Genomic DNA, 19,643 nt, shown 5'->3' with positions numbered 1-19,643 from the left:
CTGATTCATACATATACATTATGTTCTTATCCACATTTCCATCGCTGCAACCTTGCCCTATTTGCTTACATGACATAAACAACAATTCACTTACACGAGTACCTAGCAAGAGACCGACAATAGGGGTTGTACCGTTAGAATACAACGAATACAGTTAGCACAAGCTGTACCCACCATCTGGCAGGTGTTTAATGCGAGTAATATATGGCAAAATGACACCTGTCAATCAATTCACGAACACATTTCACAGAAGGAAAATATCACTCTTAACAACAAAGGCTTTTTCATCTTTCATCTTCAACGAACAGATTTTCAGGCTAATGGTGGGCTTCAATTAACCACTTAAGCATTCTACGTTCATTAACGTGCTTTTCCCATTATATTGATGTATTTTGATGTTACGTTACGTAAAACAAGACGAAAGCAGAGCGTAATGTGTGAATAATGCAGAAGTATTTTCTCAGATAATGTTTGGAGAATTTGTTACAATTATCTCGAAGAGCCTGAAAATCGGCAAACGTTCTCTAATACCCATGGCATTGTTTGAGATGATCGCCTATGTTCATATAGAGCAGCTACTTTTTAATTTCTTTCAAAGAGATTGAAAACATTTTAAAAATTCAAATTTCAGATCGACGTTATGGGATTTCATAATGCTTGATTTAAATTGGTGTTGAGGTGATTTCATCATAGATGTTCGTTTAGTTGTTGAGGCTCGCACGCCCAGTCTGATATAAACTAAAAAGAACACCGGACATTAGTTATTATAGTCATTGGATGTTCTGATGCACTGTGAACAAAACAGGGAACAAAACTAACCTAATATGAACAAAACCCACTGAAATAAGGAACGCGTTTAACACATATTTCTCTTTAAGATCGTCTTTCAATTAGTAGTTTTTTCTGGGATCTGGACTTTCTTCTTTAAACATTAAATGCTTTTAAAGATTTAATGAATCCTAAGGTTGTTTAAATCTGAGTGGAAATCAAACAGTTCGTCATGGACACACATTAAGAATATAAAAAAAGAGTTAGTTTAGCGTCTTGTATTGAGTTTGTTTTTTGTCAAGAAGGGCAATTAATCGCAACCCAGAACCAATTTCCGGAGTTTAATATTCTCACCTTCAAGACCCCAGTATCTGCGATATGTTTGAAGTCGAGGACCTCGTTTTAACCCAATCGATTAAATAAAACGGAATAGCAATACCAACTAATTTTCGGTGACATGAGGTTAACATATCAAACAATTTGTTTAAATGCAAAATCCAAATATCTCAATTTCCCTTTCGATAAAAATTGAATAAGATTAAATTACCTTTTCCCCGGTGAAAAGAGAGCAATACACGTGGGTATTCCTTGGGATTGAACTCAGGGATGTGAAAATTGGAAGTTGCCCGATTAAGATGTTCAGCCAGTGTGTCCTCTCTCTCCCGAAGCCAGTCTGCAGTGTTCAATACTCGTCAGTTTCTGCAGCAACCGGGAGGACTTATTTACAAGTGCGCACAGTGGCCGTCAGTCCGATCTTCTCATTTCTTAATAACACACACCACTGTCAAACTTGCTCTTGTCGCCGACGCACTGGTCATGTGACATATGTAATCACGTGACGTTCCGCCGCCTTCGTGCTTCCGGTAACATCAAAAACTACCACCTGAAGCCTTCTTTGCATGACGTGTGTTTGCTGGTATTGAAGAAATGTGATTGGCCTGGAACTTTGGTATATTTAACTGAAGTGATTTTGTATCAGTTTGCAATTAATTGGAAGGACTGAACAAAACTTGTTCTATTCGTGAACGCTATGTCTTGGTGTCATCATGTGTATCAGTAATTTATATAATTTTCACTGCAAATTTTACACCAAACGGAATCTAATTCGTCTAAAAATCAAGACCGTTGCTTTCCATATATTTAAACGGGGTTGATGCTGCTTTGGGTAGAATGACTTCCCCGAGTTTCATCATAAGCTCAGTAGCATTGTCATTTTTGCAGAGTCAGCTATAATTTTAGCTGTTTGAGTCGAGACATGAAAAATTCCCTCACTGTGTTCATGACGTCATGATTGTATTCCGTTAGTAATAAACAGCAGCAGAATTTCTGTAATTAAACACAGCTGATTTCAAAATATATCTGTATTTACGCTGCAGTGAGATAGCTACACCATAGCGGCCTGTGAATTGAGGGTAGCCATCTCTCCAGGCAGCAGACATTTCACTTGTATTGGCGTCCCAAAACGGGGTTGGCAGTCACACTGTAAATTTGTATTTAATCGACGATTACGACAAGGATTGATCCTATGTAGCTGTTGATGTCGTCTCCCCTCATCTCTTCATTGGTTTCCATCATGCTCTTAATGCCACTACTAGGAGAACCTTCCTGGAAACGTCGGCCAATGTGTGCTCTTAGAATGACAACACACAATGAGCCAAGAAAAATAGTTTGTCTCCGAGAATAAATTAACATTGACTCCCTTTACGCTTCTAGTATTCAAATATGCGTTGCCTCAGCAACATTCTAAGTTTGCCTAGAGATTCAGCATCGTTCTAAGTTTAGTTTGTATTATTTGAATTTTGTTTACATACTCAACAAAATTAGAAACTTGACACCCACGTTATTGATAATAATTATAAGGGAGGTAATTCTTGTAGTGTCTTGTTATGTCATGCCAACAGCAATGGCATATAGGCTGTTTTATCATGGTCTTGGCGACAGACACGAAAGATTTGGCAATGAAACGTGATAAATAGCATGATACACAACTAGGGATGTCACGGTACATAAGTTTCATGAATCGACATGTGCACGTATCTCGATACCCATGTCACGATTCGATACGTATCACGATACCTATTTTTGCATTATTGCGTAAATTTAGTTACATTTTGAACATTAATATTACATATTTCATAACTGTCCATGGAAAGATCATAATTTTTTATTCTCAGAGATTAAAAAGTTCTAATTTTACATCTTTGTGCTTGAAAAATAATCATTTATAACTCTCATAACATAAAAAAATATGATACAATTGCAAAATGTAAACGATACATAAACATATTTAAACCGATACTTTCAAAACTTAATATCGATACAGTTTTGAATGTATCGATAATTGTATCGTCTTAGAAAAAAGTATCGATGTATCGAAGTATCGATGTATCGTGGTATCCCTATACATAGCACTCGGCGGCGAGTAACGTAATCACCTCAGCGATCGCATGTGTATCGGAATGCTACCACCCAGACATTACTAAATTGGAAAAAGCATTAAGATCGCAAGTTTAACGTAATGGCGAGTATGCCGCGACTCACAAATGAGTGAGTGACTGAGTTCAGTTTTACGCCGCACTTAACAATATTCCAGCTATATGGCGGCGGTCTATAAATAATCGAGTCTGGACCAGACAATCCAGTGATCAACATCATGAGCATCGCTCTGCACAATTGGGAACCGATGACATGTGTCAACCAAGTCAGCGAGCCTGACCACCCGATCCCGTTAGTCGCCTCTTACGACAAGCGTGGGTTACTGAAGGTTCATTCTAACCCGGACCTTCACGGGTGACTCACAAATGAACAACGTGAACGTGTCATGGGTAGGCTGGCTGTTGGACAATCCGTTGCAGCATTTGCACGATTGGTTGGTTGGTTTGTTGTTTAACGCCGCACTCAGCAATATTTCAGCTATATGGAGGCGGCCTGTAAACCTGGTCAATCCAGTGATCAACATCATGAGCATCGATGTACGCAACTGGGATACGATGACATGTGTCAACCAAGTCAGCGAGCCTGACCACCCGATGCCGTTAGTCGCCTCTTTCACCAAGCAGGGGTTACTGAAGATCAGTTCTAACTGGGATCTTCACGGGTGGAAAGTCTACTAGGGTGGTTGGGAAGCCTCGCTGGTCTAGAAGCCAGAACCTCAAAATGGTGAAAATGTGGTGCAGTTCTGGCGACCGAATGGGATGTGATTTTTCACAATCAGCTGCACGTGCCCTGGTCTGTAGTCCTCAGTGAATACACCGTCTGAGGACCCGTGCACAGCTGCCGGGCACCGTTGTACATCACTCAAGGCCTAGCGATGTGACGTCTCACCAAGATGACGTACAGATCAGGTTACGTTTATAACTCTCATAAAATAAAAACAAAATCTGACACAATTGCAAAATGTAGACGATACATAAACATATTTAAACATATTTTGAGTAAGATGACGTACAAATCAGGTTACGTCATCATCACAACGGATTTGTGCCTGTAATCTCCACTAACAGACGGTTAGTGAGAGGTAGAGTGGCAACACAGACCAAAAGGAATCGAATATCGCACCGACGTTATCCGAAGTAGACACACAGGATCTAAACTGACACAATTTCATCGTGCTCAAGATGTACGTTAAGTCATGGCATATTCAACCAGAGGCAGTGGAGTGAGTGAGTGAGTGAGCGAGTATGGTTTTACGCCGCTTTAAGCAATATTCCGGAAATATCACGGATTGGGACACCAGAAATTGGCTTCACACATTGTACCCATATGGGGAATCGAACCCGGTTCTTCAGCGAGACGAGCGGACGCTTTAACCAGTAGGCTACCCCACCGCCTCCGTGGCAGTGATTGTCTTCAGTGACGAATCACTCTTCATACAGCGTCTTGTCGATAGCAGGGTTGGGGGAATCGTCCATGTGGTCGACAGACTAGGAGGGGGATGCGTAATCATTTGGGAAGAATTTTGTGCCAACGGTCAATCTCAATTGATTATCGTCCAGGGAATCCTACTGCCATACAGTATTGGGACCATATTTTGACCCTGATCCATCTGCCACTAATGCAGCTGCACGGTCCAGGATTGACATATCAACATGACAACGCTGCGCCCAATGCTGTAGTTCCGAAGCGTTACGTAACGCCGGTGTTGACGTGATGGACTGGCTGCCCTGTAACAAGACACATTTGGGATGAGACTGGAAGACGGTTGGCACAGCAGATGAATCAATCCTAGACTTTGCAAGAATTTGGACAAGCACTCTTAACTGCTAGTAAACGTGACCGCCATGTCAAATCAGTAGAACATCACGAGAACAGTGTGTCACTTCTGAGTGAGTGAGTTTGTCTTTGATCTGTATTTGAGTGACATGAGGGTGCATCAAATTTAAGTCAGCCGACCTAAGTGTCTAAGGTCTTTCACGTTAACTACTTTCTTGAAACACAGGACCCGCTGTCAATACTAGAAACATTATCAGGGCGAATTTGGAACTCGAATACGATCATAGGTTTCTGCCACGCCTAAGGGACACAACTCTGCATATCGAACTGAGGCGTCGGCAACGACCAGGCCCTGTGTCAGAGGCATCAACATGTGTGGACCGCAGACAATGCTTATTTTCAGCGTGGCAATAACATATCGTGGGGTTTTATCCATGGTGTGGTTTATCCAGAATAACATATTTTATCAGTTATATCCATGGTGTGGTTTATCCAGAATAACACAAGTTATCAGTTTTAGTCACGGTGCCCACATTAGGGTAAGTATGGTTTACGCTGCTTTCAGCAATAATCCAGCAATAATACCGAGGGGGCGCAGGAAACGGGCTTAACAGATTGTACCCATGTGGGGAAGCGAATCCGGGTCTTCAGCATGACGAGCGGACGCTCTAACCTAAATGCTACCCCACCGCCCGGCCCCGACAAGACGCTACACACGGTTAACGTCGACTTGATCTTTCAATCAATAGCAGTCAACATAACTGTTATTGTTTTGTCCCGTTGCCATGCCGTTGTAATTGCGTTTTGCATGTCTAATGCATTTGACAATTAAAACTGGAAATTGCTTAGCAGGTTTGGAACAGTTGTTATACCACCCACGCTCATGTATGTAGTGCATTATCATTATGATTATTCTGTTGCGTTGGTTTGCCCACTGTGGTCGTCTGTGAGAGGTTGTGGGACTCTTCTTATCATCACAAACAGATGAGATGTTGGTGTCGTGACTCTTATGTGGGAGAAATTACACAAACCGGTTTTCGTTATTCAGAGACGCGGGTTCACTCGGATGGTATTTTATGGCTGCACAGCTTACAGAGTTCTAAACTGTTTTCATCATGTCCACAATACCTCGTGGCAATGATGTCATAGATATGGTATGTCTATGTATGGACCCGTGAAGACCCGGGTTAGCATTGATCTTCAGTAACCCATGCTTGTCGTAAGAGACGACTAACGGGATCGGGTGGTCAGGCTCGCTGACTTGGTTGTCAAGCATCGGTTTCCCAATTGCGTAGATCGATGCTCATGCTGTTGATCACTGGGTTGTCTGGTCCAGACTCGATTATTTACAGACCGCCGCCATATAGCTGGAATATTGCTGAGTGCGGCGTAAAACTACACTCTTTCACTCACTGTCTATGTATGGTGTTATATTCATTGATTATATATTAAGTGTTATGAATGGTAAGATGAACTAATATAGATTACTCTTAATAACAGCTCCTAATAATGTTTGATAACTGATGAATTTTAAGAAAATGAACACCCATCATGGACTCATCACCAAGTGTCACACACAGGGTCCACGTACGACAAACCATGTCGAATTGTGGCACTCAAAGATTACATCCATACACCTCATCTAACATTTTTAAATTAGTGGACTTCTTCAAGTGTTAACAAGCATACTCTGCGGCAACAATCATGCAACTGACTGCCAACGGCAAACAGAGACCTAAAGGAAGGAAATATGGGCAGTTAGATCAGAGACTTCAAACTCTGAAGAATGCCCTTCAGCCCTTCAGAAAAATATTGTAAAATGGTAAAAAATATAAACCATAAAGTTGCTTATGTCCTTTTTTATCTACACCAGACCCCATGCCAACTTTACACTCTTAATCCCCTAATTTACAAAAGTTGGCACAGTGGGGGCACAGCGCCTTTCAACGGCGATATCCTGGAAACCATGTTCTAGGATTAACGAGGCCCAGAATGACGGCGTCGAGATGTACGGCCTTCAGATTAATGGGGTCAAGGTTAACGGCGTGCTAAGTAATGCGATTAACGGATTCCTGAATGATAGTGTCCAATTTAGCAGGATGTAGATTTACTGGGTCCTAATTAACTGAACTGGACTGAACTTTAGGTGTCCACCCGGACTGTCGATGTTTCGGGTATTACGTAAGGAGGTAATTAGGCGTTAACACTATGGCGTTCGACGCTCCGGGCATTAAGGAAAACAAAATACGTTATACAGTACATTCTTTATTGTGGCCACTTTGTTATTCGGGCATGCTCGGGCATATGTCTCCTCTTTTTTGTCGAATTTTTAAGTGGAATTATTGTGTTATTGGTTTTTTTGCTAGATTGTTTGGTATAATTTTGTATGAATGAGATATTTAATGAGTGGTTTAATTAATTTGGGGTTTGTTAGAATGTGCTTGGAATTGGTGTTTGTGCCACATCTTGAAATATTTCGCAGCCATAGAGTAATTTAGTTTGTTGCTACCCCATTTACTATGTGATAGGTATTTAATAATGTTGAGATCTGACTAGCATTTTTCTTGTATGAATTGAGTGTGTTTGTTCCACGTTAAGTGCTGGTTTTCATTAACCCATATTGCTCCATCGTCGGCAAACTGGGATTTGTTTATGTTTTTACGGAGGTTGTTGAATATATCATCAGATTTGATGGTCTATGGAGACTTTAAAGTCTCTGTCTGTTAGAAAGGCTGATACAAAATTTAGAAGTGCCCCTTTTTTGCGAAAGCCTAATTGAGTTGTATTATATACATTTTGCGTTTCAAGATATTGTGTGAGGCGGTTGTTAACCATACCCTCCATGGTTTTGCATATGTTAGATGTTAGAGATATTGGCCGATATGATTCGGCTTTGTTTACGTCTTGGCCTTGTTTGTGTATGGGTATAAGGGAGTGTTTCCCGGCTTTTGGTATTTGACCGTTTATCCAAGATGTATCATAAAGTTTTAGTAGTTGGTTTATTAATGGTTTGGGGGTGTTTTTAACATGATATAGCTGATATAGACATCGTTTATGTTACTTACCTAGCTTATATAGTTACACATGTATCCGTGAGAAGAAATGTGACAAATCTGATTCAAATCTAGTTAACTTTTCTCATTTCAACAACACATACAAATACAAATCTAGTTAACTTTTCTTATTTCAACAACAACAGTTGTGTACTTCTGCCTGTATCTGTATCATTGAGAAGGAAATGTGACAAATCTATATAGTTAACTCAAACTCAAACTCTTTTCTCATTTCAACAACAACAGTTGTGTACTTCCGCCTGTATCTGTATCATTGAGAAGGAAATGTGACAAATCTATATAGTTAACTCAAACTCAAACTCTTTTCTCATTTCAACAACAACAGTTGTGTACTTCCGCCTGTATCATTGAGAAGGAAATGTGACAAATCTATATAGTTAACTCAAACTCAAACTCTTTTCTCATTTCAACAACAATAGCACTCATGTCTTCTCCCTCGTTAATTAGAGGAGAGCGGATTAGCGCAGTCTTTCTGCTATTCGCAGGTTCATGTTCGACAGTCGACACTCCTGGTGTTATTAGAGCAGTGTTCAGCATTGCCGCGCTCCACTGCTTTTCGACAGTCCGGGTGTGTATTCGATAAAACATTCGACAGTCCGGGTGTGAACCGAAAGGCAGAAAACTGCAGCATAAGAGGTATATAAACAATATTTACATTTATACAACATACAACATAAAGTTATATACAAACGGTATGATAGGTGCAATGTACATCAAGCAAGTTACATATTAAGTTATTGCAGTTATTTCTTAAATAAGGCCACAATTATTTTACAAAAAATTGAAAGTTTTCTTAAAGTTCCTAGCTTATTTGGTGGTAAATAGGATATTCATTTTATACATGTTTGGTCTGATATAATGATACTTGAGAATATGTTTTTCTCTTTCTACTTCTAGTTTGGGACATATAAATAAATAATGAAATTCGTCACCAATATCATTTAATTTACACATTGTACACTTTCTATCATTTACTGGGATACATCGCCATCTACATGTCTCGATTGGAAGAAAATGATTGAAAGTTCGAAATTTTAACAAGTTAAAAGAAAATTTAGGTATGGTTCAAAATTGAGAAATGGATTTTTCAAAATGCTGTAAGTTGTTGCTTTAGAATAGGTTTCATTTGTTGACGGAGTCTAGATTCACGGGCCCAAATCAACGGTGTCTAAATTCATTGGGTCCACATTAACAGATCAATGAGGTCAAATTAACCGAGAGTAGGACTGAAGAAACCCGATAAATTTAGTTCAGATTAAAGGGACCCAGATTAATGAGAACAGGTTATCAGGGCTTAAATTAATGGAATACAGATTAAGGGGACCCTGGTCAACGGATAAAAAGTTACAGGTACCCAGATTGATAGAATTCCGAGTAATGGCCGTGTAGGTCAATGGAGTCAAGTATAGCTCTGCCGGCTTTATGGGGTCATAATGAACGGACTCCTGTGTGAATAGTTAATACTTTCACAGACTATTCCATCGCCCCGAGAATATAGAACTGATGAGATGTTACAGGTTTCCTTGGTCAGTGTTCTTTAGGCCCTCATGTATTATTATTGATCTCTACGTTAAAAAACAACACTATCGCATAAGCACTACCAACTACATTTAGACACTTATGTTACATTGAACCACTTTCCGAATGATATTGAGTATTTGTAATTACAACTGTGTCGAGATGACCTTGTGAAAGGTGCAGCTTGAGATGGTCGTGCTAAGAAAACTTGATGCACATGGAGCACAAATCCATGACAATGCAATAGTTCATGTGAGTAGGAGCTTGCATCTCTCTGGCCGGAATTGTGGAATTAAACCAAAATGACGACAAGATCTTACGCACGTCAAGGGATGCATGATCTGAGCCCTTTCTTCCTCGGTGCATGAGTGAGTGAATGAGGCCTAACAAATGTTGTGGTTCCGATTACCCGACCGATCCTTGAATTCTGGTGCCGACCCTAGTTTTTTTTAAGAGGTATGAATAAAATAAGCTTTCAGATACCATTGTTTTTTCCTGGCACCAACGGACATTGGTCATTCTGACAGAGAAAGTCAACATGATGGCCGCAAGCTTTATTGAATTAACAATTACTAGTTGATAAATGTGTTATTTGTTCGTACTTTCCTTCTAAAAAATGTGAAAAAACGAATTCCTACCTACCTACCCTAAATTTTGAAGAGGTGTAATCGGAACCACAACATTTTTTTTTGTTTGGCCTGAGTTCAGTTTCACGCCGCTTTGAGCAATATTCCAGCAATTTCACGGCGGGGGACACCAGAAATTGGCTTCACACATTGTACACATGTGGGGAATCGAACCCGGGTCTTCGGCGTGACGAGCGAACGCTTTAACCACTAGGCTACCCAACCGCTGTCAGATGTTTGTGCTCAGCACTCTTCATATTTTTTGCATATATAATTTCATTAGTACATACTAATTTAGAATAGTTGTTTTAATATCCACGCCAACCGATATGTTCATAGTACATGGGTCACACATACTACGTCATACTTGTTGGAGCATTATGAATAATACACATTACATCTTTTTTGTTGTTTAACGCCGCATTCAGCACTATTTCAGTTATATGACATCGGTCAGTCAACCAAGTCAGCGTGCCTGGCCATCCGATCCCGTTAGTCGCCTCTTATAACAAGCAAGGGTTGCTGAAAACCAATTCTAACCCGGATCTTCAGGGATACATATTACGTACATTTTAATCTCTTCCAGGTGTGATATTTGCTGGAGGTTCTGTAATTTAAACAGTTTTTATTCTATAAGTAATCCAAGGGGCTATATTTGCTGCTTTGCATTTCTGTGTCTATTTATACTTATGCCATCGCCTGAAAGTTGTCATTTTTAGATCCAAGGTGAAAATTAGATCTAAGAGTGACATCACAAGAATATGTGACAGGACTGATAGGTTTAACCTTCCAAATATATACCTTTCCTTTCTGGTGAGCAGTGTTCCAGCAGCTCCAGCCAAGATTTCACACCGTTTGAGTTACAATCGATCAAGCTTCTTCGAAGGTTGGAAAGAGCGCCATTCGACTCCAGCAGAAAAGGTTTTGGGTCACATGAGTTAAGGCTTTGGGAATTTACAGCTTTCAAGAGGTTAGTGAGGACGTTTCTAATCTGACGCATCAATGACACTATGATGACATACTCCCCCCCCCCACACTCACACACACCTGTACCACATGTTGTCGTGTTTTCTTTAGTTGAACAGCTGATATACATTTGCAGGTGTGTGTGAGGGGTGGCACACGCTCTGATATAACTACTATTCACACTTTGCTAAGGATCAAATCATGGATTCAACAGAAAACTATAATGTGGGATCAAATTTGGTATAAATATCTAAGCTTATTGTAAGCATGGTTCCTAGGTTTCAGTATGTCACTGCATCTTGTGGATCCCATACCTGCTATTGATAGGTGTTGCTTATTTGTCAATGACTCGTTCCATGATTTGCGAAATGGTTGATGGGCGCCATGAAAACCATTTTTATGAGTGGTCATGTATCAAGTGCATAAGGTTAGAATACAGTCGCTGTCTGCTTAAAGAGGGGTTACCATAATATTATTATGTATCCGGTTGTAAATGGATACAATTTCATATTATAAATCTACGTTTAAGTAAAGTTGTGAATTTTTGTGAACCTTATAGAAGTGTGAGTAGTATATTTGATAAAAATCTGTGAACACAAACTTATTATGTAGTTGGTACCATACATGGCATTGTGTTTAGTAGAGATTTCATGTGATAATGATAAAATCGTGTACTGCTGATTTGCCCAGTTGCAGTAACGGGTTCCATTCTTTCATAATCACTCACACTAGCACCAGTCTTTTCCCGTTTAGGCTTTCTTGAGGACACGTTCTGCATTTCCAACGTGAGTGACGGTTGTACAGACAATACCATCACGTCAACATCACAATGGGCTGTAATTGGTTAAGTCTGGACCAGACAACCCACGTCTTCGGGACAAATGCCGCTCAGTAACGTCTCGATCTCCATTAGCCGGCTCCAACCACAAATATGGTGTGGTCGAGACCGGTGGAACAGTTCTAATGGTCTGGCAGGCAAAATCGTCAGTTACAATGATTAGGAGAGTGAGTGAGTGAGTTTGATTTTACGCCGCTGTTAGCAATATTCCAGCAATATCATGGCGGGGGACACCAGATATGGGCTTCACACATTTTGCCCATGTGGGGAATCGAACCCGGGTTTTCGGCGTGACGAGCGAACGCTTTAACCACTAGGCTACCCCACCGCCCCTACAATGATTAGGACTGCATGGTTAAAGAACATATATAATACTATAAATTGTATAAACAAGAAACTATGCTATCTTAGTTTGAGATTGCTGTTAGCTGAACCATGGCATATATGTTTAGGGACTTATAATGTAGAAAATCGGACTGACATGCACAATTAGTGTCACTCACTGTCAAACGCTTAAATTCCCAATATATCGCAATACGTATCGCAGTAAGGTACTTGAATCGCAATATATTGCAATACAATTTATTTGCCAATACACAGCCCTACTGATGATACAGTGTGTCAGTGAAAACAGCTGATCATTGATACACTGATGTGGGGGTGACCTCAATATACAGTCTCTCAGGGCGTGCTTGTACACTGGCCTTGCTTTGAGAACAGATCATATACTCATGCCAATAATGGTTGTCACCCCTCCCCACCCAAACCCCCACAAACCTCACACCCCCACCCCTCTCCAATTAAACAAATCGAAGGGGGTGACAACCATTATTGGCATCAGTATAGAATGCCCACACGATCTCGTAAGCAGTACCTTCATGTAGTCCGAAGCAAGTATGTTGGATAATCGTTGGATGGGCAACTTATATAGTTTGGAAGACACAGAGAGGTTGCTGGTCACCGAGAGAGTGGGTGGAAGTATATACATATGGATCATGCATATTTTGAAAAAAATATTTTTCCCTTAGGATTCGATTTCTCATTATATCGAGGCCTAAAATCTCCTCTAATGGATTTTCCGGTTTTTTGCTTTTGCAGTTTTTAGTGCCATACATTTCTGAAATACCCTTACCTATAATACTTTTGTAAACAGCTTTCTTGTGTCTCAATCTAACTCGGGTTAGAATGACTCCATCACTTAGTTTACTTCGGCGGATTTTTATATAAAGGGAAGTATACGGCCAGTAATTCTTACCCAAACCGTTTCCTATGTCTTCAGCACCGATGTGCTTATGTGTTTATTGTCTTTGGCATGGACGTTGGCGAAACCCTTAGTTCTTGATAGTCCTGACGTAGCTATGATGTAATTTCCAGTTATGACTTGTGTCAAGTAGTAACATTTCATATCTAATACTTCCCGTTGGACCCATCTTTACCGGACTCAGTATCTTAAATTAATGTTGGGGTATCAGTAAATACGATAACGTTTGACTGACGATGGTTAACCAATATAATGCTTGATGTATGTCAACTGAATCACCTGCCATTCATTGGAAATATTCTGTCAGAAGCTAGTCCTGGTTTGGAAAGACCCCAGGGAGACGCTATGGCAGAGATGCTTTTCCATCGGAGCACTCACTTCAAAATACTCGACCAAGTCAGCAAGATATATGTTGGACGCTAATACTTCGTGATCGGTTTGAGTTTGAGATAGCAACTCAAAGATAATTACTCTTTGCGAAGTTACTGTAGCATCACTGAAATTTTAAAACTGAAACTGATGCTGTTTGAAATGCACCAGAGCACAGAAAGATAGCTGTGAACTGAAAGGGATCTAATTTACTCGGAGGACATGGCGATGCTTTCATCAATACTTGGCATCCACGGGCATGTCTAGACAGTATTATGCAGATATTACACTGAAGTGTAGTTGATTTGCCAACTTCCAAACAAGGTTTGATGAAATACTAAAGTAGGTTTAACGTCAGAATGCAAATAGTAATTGTATGAGATTTAATTGTGGGTTGACAAAGTAAATCTTTCATGAAACCTAACATCAAGTTTGTTATCATTAATGCACAAGTCAGCATTTGAGCGAATTGTCTCCCCTGTGAACATCAGCCATAGGCTGGAAGAATCAGTTTAGAACTCCACTGAACTGATCTATCTGTAGGTCGCCTTTGTCTATAACCATTCCATTGGACATTCTGGAAGATTTGAAATATTGTGTGTGCTGTTGGCTCCTTTAGGAGAAACAAAATTTATGTTTCGTAACCTATGAAGTGAACTAGGATTAAAGATTATGACACCTACGTGTCGGCGTGAACTCACGCGTGACTGTGTGCTTTTCCTGGTGGAACAACATACCTATTGTGAAATTTCAGTTTAACCTCGATATTCACTAGATATTGGCTTTACACATTGTACCAATGCGGAGAATGGAACCCGGGTCCTTGGCGTGACGACCGACCACTTTACCCACAAGGCTACCTTACCGCTCCCGTCCTCATAGATTTTGGTTTACGCCGCTTTTAGCAATATTCCAGCAATATCACGGCGGGGGACACCAGAAATGGGCTTCACAAAGTGTACCCATGTGGGGAATCGAACCCGAATCTTCGGCGCGACGAGCGATCGCTTAAACCACTAGGCTACCCCACCGCCCCGCCTCCTTCAGAGGCGTTATACTACATTGACTGTTCATCAGTCGCTGTCTGTTACTGATGAACCAAGTCTGCTGAAACTTTTGGTATGCCCAGTTGTCATTTCTCAGAATGGCATCAACTTTCTGATTAGAATTGTTTATGTGACGTGTAGTGAGTCGTCGATCACCCATAACAAGTCATGTAGTGTATCAATATTTTACTTGGTGGGGGTAGTTGAAGGTCTTCCAGATCTCAGATCGGTTTCGAGGCTCTCCCTTCCACTCCCGACCTCCGCTGAACCTCTCTTAACAATGCGAGGAACATCATCCATGTCCGCCTGTTCACATGGGTCGATGTTGGAGTTAGAGCTTCAAGTTGGAGAACATTTGACTTCGCATGGCCAATGTATCGATGGTCAGCTCGCTGACGACATAGTTGACACATGTAATCGTATCCCAACTGATGCTCATCCTGTTGATCACTGGCTTGTCTGGTCAAGATTCTATTTTTTACAGACCGCCGCCATATAGCTGGAATATTGCTGAGTGCGGCGTTAAACAACAACCAACCAACCAACCATGGCCAATGGTTCATCAAGAGTGAATACCTAGATATTTTGATGCCCGCAATAATATTCTACTTGGTGTGTTTATTCGGTTTACATGCAACATGTGCAACTAGAGACTGTACTATATACATGCAAAATGTTAAAGGTGTGCCATTCAACATTCGTAGTCAGTCTTTTCACTTACTTCGTACGCTCGTTTTGCTTTGGACTCCAATTCACAGCGCGAGTGGGTTTTAACAGTATTTCACTTATATCAATTATATGCCACGCTAATAGAGCTGTGTATCGTCGCCTAAGTGACGAGACGATATATCCCGATACCAGTTTAATGAGGCGAGACGATATATCATGAACGTATTGGCAAGGAACCTGTGAGACGATTATAATCACGAGACAATGGTGCCAATACGACGCACACGCACGCACACACACACACACACACACACACACACACGTAAAAAGGTGTTGATCTAATGAAGTTTCAGCATTTAAAGCTCAAGAAAGTACAGTCAAACATATTCAGTGTGCCTTGATCTAATGTACAGAACTTTTAAACTGAAGTGTCCCTTGGGGAGTTTCTACACCAATGCTTTCACAAGCAATTCAATGTAAAATCTTCAGTCTTTCTAAATGTTATCTTATCTTTCTTCTCTTTCTGAACATCGTTCATAGTTGTTAATAAATGGCGGTATTGGTGAAACAACTAAACATATTTCATTTACACAGAGTTTGAAAAATGTTCACACTCTTACACCAACTCCTTTGTTCATGTAACAAATATTACAGATACAAACCAATGTTGTGGAAAAAAAACGACAACCCAAAACATCACCTCACGCCTCCAGTATAGCAACTGGTCGGTCTGAAGTTCAAAATCAGTATATGCCGAGTATTATGACAAACTGTGTTACCGGTCGACTTTGTGAAAGAAGTGGGTAAAAAATATATATTCTTTCGCAGTGATGTGGCGATCCACAAATTGTACATTCTAAACCGAGAACGTATAATTCTGAAACGTCTTGGTTGAAACCTCACTGAGAATGAACCTGGACAATTTATCAAGCTGAAAGTGATTCCGTAATTCAGTACACACGCATCTGTGTACCGTGGGGTCCTTACGGGATATCGATGTGACAGACCAGCAAGACAGCAAGCTGATAAAGCTGCCTCGGTTATTGCCGACACCTATTCACCTCAGTGATCTGTTGTACATCCGACTAGTGTAACATTCGCTTAGCATTACCAGATTCATTTCCTGCATCGTCGATGACTTTGTTCTGCAACAATTTACAATATTACTTTTCCAATATAATATTGACCTCCTGGAATCAAGAAGAGACAGGTCTAGCCTCGTGATCAAAGTGTAGCTCATCAGTTAAAGGAAGACTTTGCTCGAAGGTAGGTGAGTGGTTCTATGATAGGAAAGCGAAGGTGTAGCTGTCCAGTGGTTAAAGGATGAAGGTCTTACGTTTAAACAGTATCCTGTTTGTAAAAGGATAGCCTAACGTTTTAGAACGGAGTACTGGTTAAGGAAAAACGAAGTGCTTGAAGGTTAACTGAAAGATTACATGATGGCCTGGTGGCTGAGGGGATATGTGTTGGTAAAAGTGAAGTCTTGTGGTTAAAAGATAGCCTTTGGTTCAAGGAACGTTTTGCTCGAAGGTTGGTGAGTGGTTATAAGATAGGAAAGTAACGGAGTGGCTGTCCAGTGGTTAAAGGATAGTTTAATGGTTAAATTAAACGGTGGTCTAGTGGTTTTAACGATATTAAGAAGTCTAGTGTTTCAAGTCTTGTGATTAAAGGATATCCTGGTGGTTAGCAAGTAGCCTGCTGTTTAAAGGGTAGCCTAGTGGTTAAACAGAAACCTGTTTGATAAGGGGTAGGCCAGTGTTGTTCTTGACTCAGTCCTTAAAGAGTAGCCCGGAAGTTAAAGGGTAGCGTGTTTGAAGAACAGATTAGTGATATCAGTTAAACGGTAGGCTATTGGTTAAAGTGTATCCCAGTTGTCAAAAGGCAGGTTAGTGGTTAAAGGATGAAAAGTGGTAATGAGTTGTTTTGTGGTTGAAAGCCTTCTGGTTATAAAGGGTATCCTTTTGGTTAAAGGAAAGCTTTGTGGTTAAGGGGAACAATGGTGTGCTTTTAGCTGAAAGATAAATCTTATTTTGAAAGGAAATCTTGGTAATACAAAATACATCGTGTGGTTAAAAGGAACTATTTGAAGGAAATCTTGAGATTGAAAAGAGAAAACGTTTGGTTGAAGGGAATTCTTAGAAGAAAATCTGGAGATTAAAAGAGAAATCGTGTGGTTAAAGAGATGTCTTAGAAGTAAATCCTGAGATTAAAGGAAAGTCTTGTGCAATGGGCAGCCTCACAGTTCTAGGTTAGATTAGTGGTTAAGTATACTCATGTCGTTAAACAAGGGCTACGTGGATAAAGAGACCATGTGTGGTGAACGTGTGGCCTAGTGGTTCAAGGGGAAAATGAATGCGAGTTGGTTGAACATACTGGTTGACACACCAAGAATATGGCTTCCGGGAAATCTGGGAATTGCAACCCGCGGTCACGGTCATGTCTTGGTGATGCTTCTCGACATGGCTCAGCGACGACATTGAAGATCTGCCACCCAAGATTGATATGTCTTATAAACTGTGTACGAGTCAAAGCACACAACATGTACAATTATTATCGTTGATGGCTGAAGTATACCTTATTAGATTCACGACATCAGAATAACGTAGTTTACTTGACATCAGATATCCGTGAGGGAATAGAGAACATGATTTACTTTTTATATTAAAATCACTTTGATCTTGGAGATGAGAAGAAGCTAAGCAAAAAAAACCCCCCAAAACCCCCCAAAAACCAAAACCAAAACAAGCTTACTATTGAAACAGGTACACGTTCAAGTTCAGATGTGGTTTTATGAGCAAAGTTTAACCCATTGCAATAGTTTTATTATCGTATTGAAAACGGTTATGTTTTGCATAATTTCAGCTGATGTTTGTAAAATAAAATGATTTCTTTCTTGTAGCCCGTCCTTTTCGACGAATCGCGCCACGTTGTACCCAAGTGGACATTGCAAGAACAAGAAGGCTGGCGAACAAACAAACTCCTCGAACACATGAATTTCATCTGCACTTTCAATCAAATATATTTTGCAGTGCTTGCAATCCAATGACGATGAATTCGTTCCCAACAACTATAGGTATAATTAAGTTTCCAGAATGCAGTGCAACGCTTATCGCAAGGAAACTAAATCTTTAGGGTCACTTGAAGACAGCACGCGTTGATTAAAGAAAATATCTAAACATTATTAAATAGCATACTATTAGGCAATATATATCTTCGCCTTAAATCTAATCTGTTTTGGCAGGTAATCGTGACTGATAATCGTGATTATTTTTCTTCGGGGTTGACGTTTTACTCCTATTTGATCATCTCTAACTGATATTAGAGCGAGGTAACTGAGGTTAAAACTGACGTATATGTGTTTTGGGCTCATCAACAGTACATGTATAGCTCGCCGGCCGATCAGTAATGATGCCAGCAATGCGACTCCCAACCCAAACATATGTGTAAGCTTTGTAGTGAAATGAGTACACCAGTTGGTGAGGTGTTTAGGCCTTGTTGTGAAATGAGTACACCTGTTGGTGAGGTGTTTAGGCCCTGTGGTGAAATGAGTACACCGGTTGGTGAGGTGTGTGAGCCTTGTGGTGAAATGAGTACACCTGTTGCTGAGGTGTTTAGGCCCTGTGGTGAAATGAGAACACCAGTTGGTGAGTTGTGTGAGCCTTGTGGTGAAATGAGTACACCTGTTGGTGAAGTGTGTAAACCTGTGGTGAAATGGGTACACCCGTTGGTGAGATGTGCAAACCTTGTGGTGAAATGAGTACACCTGTTGGTGAGGTGTGTAAACCTTGTGTTGAAATGAGTACACTTGTTGGTGAGATGTGTAAACCTTGTGGCAAAATGAGTACACCTGTTGATGAGGTGCTTAGGCCTTGTGGTGAAATGAGTACACCTGTTGGTGAGGTGTGTAAACCTTGTGGTGAAATGAGTACACCTGTTGGTGAGGTGTTTAGGCCCTGTGGTGAAATGAGTACACCTGTTGGTGAGTTGTGTGAGCCTTGTGGTGAAATGAGTACACCTGTTGGTGAAGTGTGTAAACCTGTTGTGAAATGAGTACACCTGTTGGTGAGGTGTGCAAACCTTGTGGTGAAATGAGTACACCTGTTGGTGAGGTGTGTAAACCTTGTGTTGAAATGAGTACACTTGTTGGTGAGATGTGTAAACCTTGTGGCAAAATGAGTACACCTGTTGATGAGGTGCTTAGGCCTTGTGGTGAAATGAGTACACCTGTTGATGAGGTGCTTAGGCCTTGTGGTGAAATGAGTACACCTGTTGGTGAGGTGTGTAAACCTTGTGGTG

General features: G+C 40.6%; 2 long non-coding RNA genes across 2 annotated transcripts in view; both read right to left on the bottom strand.

The window, feature by feature from the left end:
* Nucleotides 1-1,552, bottom strand: part of LOC124256575 — a 64,732-nt gene extending 63,180 nt beyond the window's left edge. Inside the window, exon 1 of the long non-coding RNA XR_006893000.1 lies at nucleotides 1,316-1,552. This is a non-coding gene — a long non-coding RNA (uncharacterized LOC124256575). The remainder of the gene's footprint in view (nucleotides 1-1,315) is intronic.
* Nucleotides 1,553-11,369: 9,817 nt separating this feature from the next.
* On the bottom strand, nucleotides 11,370-15,746 carry LOC124256472. Its single transcript, XR_006892929.1, has 3 exons — nucleotides 15,656-15,746; nucleotides 14,341-14,346; nucleotides 11,370-11,382 (listed from the first exon to the last, which is right to left on the bottom strand). It is a non-coding gene; the product is annotated as an uncharacterized LOC124256472 (long non-coding RNA).
* Nucleotides 15,747-19,643: the final 3,897 nt, after the last annotated feature.

This window comes from Haliotis rubra, unplaced genomic scaffold (genome assembly GCF_003918875.1).
Source record: "Haliotis rubra isolate DU_JTF1 unplaced genomic scaffold, ASM391887v1 Scf63, whole genome shotgun sequence".
Classification (NCBI taxonomy): Eukaryota; Metazoa; Mollusca; class Gastropoda; order Lepetellida; family Haliotidae; genus Haliotis; species Haliotis rubra.
This window is presented reverse-complemented; position numbering and strand designations above follow the sequence as displayed.